Here is a 6,151-nt window from a genome sequence, read left to right on the forward strand (position 1 = left end):
AAGTGAATTTATAACTGCGTATCAATAACAGCTTGTTAAGATTATTTTATTGAATTTATTGCATTTATTTTTCACATTTTACTGCTTTATTCTTAGATGGGAAATAAAAAAAGTAGCAAAAGAATAAAAAGAAATTATTTTCATGGAAATCAACATAAAATGTCTGATCAACAAAACATTAACAAATGATTAACATCAATGCGTGTAGCAATGATATTGTTGACTGTCATATTTCTATTGATGGAACATGGCAAAAAAGGGGTTATTCATCCCTGAATGGCGTGGTATCTGCAATTTTAAAGGATAATAAAAAGGTTTTTGACTATTACACTATGTCAAAATTTTGTAAATCTTGTGAGATTTGGTCAAAAAAAAAAGGATCAGCTGGTTATGAACTATGGAAAACAAGACATAAGAGTGCGATTAATCATCACGAATCATCTGGTGCTATGGAGTCCGCTGGTGCTATTTCAATTTTTTGTTCTTCATTAAGTAAGTTTAACTTAAGGTACAGTCATTATATAGGAGATGGGGACACTAAAGCATACAGCAAAGTAAGGGAAGCAAGACCTTACGGAGAAACGTTGATACCAGAAAAACTAGAGTGTCTCGGTCATGTTTAAAAGAGACTTGGAACAAGACTTCGGAATTTACGTGCAATAAAAAAAAAAAAAAAGTTGAATGACAGTAAAACTCTCTCAGGTAAAGGAAGACTAACTGATGCAAGTATTAACTTAATGCAGAATTACTTTGGTATGGCTGTTCGTCAGAATGATAAACTCTACCCTATGAAAAAAGCTGTACTTGCAGTTTTATGGCACTGCTGCGAAGGTGATGCAGCTACGCGTCATCAATTTTGTCCCAGAACCAATACTAGCTGGTGCAAATGGCAAAGGGATAAGATTACAGGACAATGCACTTATAAAACAAGTTAAACTTACCAGTTGCTATAAAAGACCAATTACACCCAATATTTATGGAACTTAGTTCGGGACAATCTTTTGTCAAAATGTTTACACAGCTATACCCAAAATCCTAATGAGTCTTTTAATCAAGTAATCTGGAAAAAATGCCCCAAAACACATTTTGTTTCAAAAAATGTTTTAGAGTTAGTTGTTTTCTCTGCAGTTATATCTTTTAATGGAGGTTACGTTTCCCATAAAGAAACATTTAAGCAACTTGGATTTCATTGTGGAAAATATTTCCTTCTCGGTGCAATTAAAAAAGACAAAAATTGCGTCATTCATATGGAAAGGAAGGAAAAAGAAGTGACAAAATCAAGAAGGAAAAAATTGAGAGGTATAAAAAAAGGATTTAGCAAGTATGACTCCTATGTGTCTGGAAATTTTTAAAGATATATATTGTTAAAGTTATTTTATTTTGTTTTCTTGCGTTTTCTCTGTTAACAGATTATTAAACTTTGAACAAGAATATCTTTTGAACTACTTGGAGATTATGGCTAAAATTTTCACAGATTGTTCATCAGGTTACTGTGAAGAGATTTAACCAAAAAGAGACTTTTATAGTTAGCTGTTGTCGAGATATTGACATTAGCCGCACAAATTTTACATAAAAGTTAAAAATTACTTTTTAAAGTGCAGCCATTTTGATTCTGTAAAAGTTCTGATGGTGATTCTGGTCAAATCCCTCAATCAACATATTGTTAACCTTTTTGCAAAATTTTAGCTTCACACACTGACTATTTCATGAGAAATCCTTGTTTAAAAATGTAGTTAAAATTGTATATTTTTTGCTGACTCAGCATGTTTTCGAGTATACTAATACTTTTTATTATATTTACCCTAAATAATTTTTTAATGCACATAGTTTAAAAGAAAAATTGCATCAAAATTAAATAAATTGACTGTTTTAATTTTTATGGGCTAGTACCACCTTGAGTAGAAATTTTTTGTCTTCCTGTCGACAAAAGTGCTTCTTACATAACTTCGTCTGTTTATTACTGCTAGAAACAATTGTAAAAAGGTTTTGTCTAACGCCAAAACCCGCTATTCTCAGGTCATGAAATCTCGTATCTTATCTCAAAAATTAGGCTCTCATGACTTCTGGAGAATCTTTAATTGTATCAATAGTAAGGGCAAATCTTTAATTCCACCTCTCTTGTATGGTTCAGACTTTGTCACCTCACCGAAAGACAAAGCTGATTTGTTTGCTAAAAACTTTTCATCAATATCATCTCTTGATTCCATTAGTTGCATTCTACCTGATATCGCCAACAAATAGGTTGATCCATTGCTTGACATTCATATCACTCCAGCTTCTGTATCTAAAGTGATTTTCTGCCTAGACTCTTCTACAGCTTGTGGCCCGGACAACATACCTGTTATTGTTTTGCAGAAGTGTTCTCCGGAGCTGTCGTCAATACTCTCAAAACTATTCAACAGGTGCTTATCAGAGTCTTGTTTTCCAGCCTGCTGGAAAGCGGCATCTGTAATCCCTATCTTCAAAAATTCTGGAGCGCGATCTAATTCGTCTAACTACCGTCCCATTAGTCTTCTTCCTATCGTAAGCAAGGTTTTTGAATCTTTAATTAACAAACACTTAATTTCTCATCTTGAATCTTAAAGCTTACTTTCTGACCATCAATATGGATTTCGATCTTCTCGTTCTACAGGTGATTTGCTAACAGTAATAACTGACAGGTTTTATCGTGCATTAGATGAAGGTGGAGAGGTTAAGGCCATTGCTCTTGACATTTCAAAAGCTTTTGATAAAGTTTGGCATGCTGGTATTCTCGATAAGCTTTCTTCTTATGGTGTATCCGGCAACATCTTTAAGATTATTGAATCCTTCCTTTCCAATCGAAGTAAAAAAGTTGTCCTCAATGGACAACACTCTTCTTCTTATTCTGTAACTTCAGGGGTTCTTCAAGGTTCTATCCTTGGCCCTATACTCTTTTTAATTTACATTAACGATCTTCCAGATATTCTCACATCTAAGGTGGCATTGTTTGCTGATGATACTACCATTTATTCCTGTCGTGAAGAAACCAATACTCTCTGATTGCTTGGAAGGGGCATTTGAGCTTGAAAAGGATCTCCCTTCTGCTATAGCATGGGGCTCACAGTGGCTGGTGAACTTCAATACAGATAAAACTCAATTTTTTTCAGCCAATCGTTCTTGCAATAACTTAGATCTTCCTATATTTATGAACGGTAATGTACTTAATGAAGCATCTAATCTTCATCTTCTAGGATTAACTCTTACTTCCAATCTTTTTCGGAAACCATATATCAAATCAGTTGCAAAATTAACATCTGCTAAGGTTGCATCTCTTTATTGAGCTCGTCATATATATAGGAAATAAGCTAAACTTTTTATTAAATAAAGAAGACATATTTTGTGATTATTCTACTGATTATTAAGTAATTATAATGAATCTGATCTTCCAACCCGCTAGAGAGCAATTAGCATTTATATTGAATTAATGACTATATGTCATTAATTCGGCTATGTAATTGACTATTACATTTTATTGCAGCGGTAACTCACTGCGACAAGGCCACTTATAATTTCCGATATATATGTGTGTGTGTTTGTGTGTGTGTGTGTGTGTGTGTGTGTGTGTGTGTGTGTGTGTGTGTGTGTGTGTGTGTGTGTTCATAACAGTATTATGCACCTTTTTAGGATGTTAATTGGCTTATCAGAATTTAACTTGTTTTTTAGGTAGCCGATCACCGTTGTCATTGTTACATTTTAAAGTCCATTGACCAATCAATTAAAGATAATGCAATCAATTAATGTATCGACTGATGCAGTAATAAACCAAAACTAACTTAAAAACAGAACAAAATGCCAAAATGACTAACAAAAATTAAAATTCTTGTGTAAATTTGTCACAAGCGGGGCTTAAAGAACCAGGTAAATAACCTGAAAATGGTTGTTGAATAATATCAGCTAAGCAACAGGGTTGGAGTTGATCAAATACAAATACAAATACGTTATTTCTAGATTTCCAAATACAAATTCAAATACAAATACTTGTAATTTAGATTAAGAAAAAATTAAAGTTTTTTTTAAGACAATACTGATAAAATAGTCTACTATATAAAGAATGAAAACAAGGTTTCTAATAAATAACCTATAAAAACAAAATTTAATTTAATTTAGTGTTAAAAATTAAAAAAAAAAAACGAAACTCTTAGTGTTTCTCAAAAAAAACATTGGTTAACTTAGTTTATGAAACTGCAAATATATTTTAATCAAATACAAATAAAAATATTTAAGGAAATTTTTTGCCAAATATAATACGAATACAAATATGCCAAATCAGTCCATTCTTACCAAATACAAATACATATACGAACACAAATGCGTATTTGACCCCAACCCTGCTAAGCGAGCTGAGCTGAAACAATTGAAAAAGCGGCTAAAAGAAACTATCCACAATCCAACTCGTTAAATTTTGCATTTAATAACTTGTAGAAAATTCTTTAACTATCTCTAATTGGATTAAACCTGAAACATGCAATAAATTAAAACTGATTAAACAGTTATTTAAATTACAATATCGTCAAACTACATATCCACAATCGACGTTCAACGAAGTAATACAAATAGATAAGAAACAAGATTAGCTGAAAAAAGCTTTAAATTGCAAAAATTATGAAAACATTTTTCAGTATACCTTGATTTGCTGCACAAAAACCACAGAATAATTGAAAAGCAAAAGTGCATGACAAGTGGTGCTGTTTAATTTTACAAAGTTCAAAATACAAGACAAGCTTGTCATTATTTGAAGAAGTAGGTGTAGCTTATGATCTTGTTCAAATAATGCATAATCATTTGATGATTGGAAAAAAGTTTCTGTTAAAAACTTTTTTTCCGCAATATCAACGGTTAAAGACGGCTGCTAAATTTACTGAGGATAAATTATTTAAAGAAAATAAACAAATATTTAATCCAACTTGTTCAATAATCTTACCTACACCAATTCGTCGATTCGATAATGCAAAAGCTCAACTTACCACGATACGTTTAACCAATAAATTAAAACTGAGTATTAATAATATTATTGATAACTCAAATTTGTCTAATGAACACCTGGGGTTACGTGGTCTCCACCTTAACACGCGAGAATCTGGTAGATTAGCCATGAACTTTATTGCATATCTGAAGTCTTTTTGATAGAAATTCCCATGTGAATTTAGATCACCAAACTTACCTACCAAGTATTAATGAAGATCTTAGTCTAAATTCTGATTTGGGTAAATTAAAGGCCAAATATCCGAAAAATGTCAGCCTAGCGTTTATAAATATAAATTCGATCCGTAATAAATTTTCAAATATTACTACCTTTATTAATAAAACTGTTGATGTTATTATCATTGGTGAAACTAAACTAAATAACTCATTTTCAACTAATCAGTTCTTATACTCAGGTTTTAAAACCCTCTAGTGATTGCTAGCAATCACTATTTTCAACTAATCAGTTTTTATACTCAGGTTTTAAAACCCTCTAGTGATTGCTAGCAACCACTATTTTCAACTAATCAGTTCTTATACTCAGGTTTTAAAACCCAGCTAGTGATTGCTGTTTATAAACCCCTAAATTAGAATTGTGACTATTTCTTCAATCACTTAAAAAGAGTGCTTGACTTTTATTTACAATCATATATAGATTATATGATTTTAACCTGTATGTATGATCTTATACTCACTAATAGAAAGTTGTGCTTTCAACATTCGAATACCTTTTGTACGGATGTGATTGATCATCATCAACTGATAAACACAATGCTTAGATCTACGTTTTGTAAGTTACAATCTACAAAACTAATATAGAGATCGTTTAAAAATTTTTTAAGCAAAAAATTTGCATCACACTACATAAAAATTAAATTTTTGTTATGATATAGATAATTTTAATGAAATATTTAACAAATTTCTAGACTTGTACGTCCCTCTCTTAGGTCTAAAATACTTAAAGGTAATAATAAACCTTTTATAACTAAAGACTTACGAAAAGCAATTATGCTCCGCTCTACATTATATAAAAAAATTCCTAAGTGATAAATCTAATATTTCGGCACTTATGTACAAAAAACAAAGAAATAGGGTGGTAAAATTAAACTTGAAACTAAAAAAAATTTGCTTTTGGCAAATTAAAACTCTCTCGAATTCAGATACATCT

This window comes from Hydra vulgaris, chromosome 06, assembly GCF_038396675.1.
Source record: "Hydra vulgaris chromosome 06, alternate assembly HydraT2T_AEP".
In the NCBI taxonomy this organism is placed as follows: Eukaryota; Metazoa; Cnidaria; class Hydrozoa; order Anthoathecata; family Hydridae; genus Hydra; species Hydra vulgaris.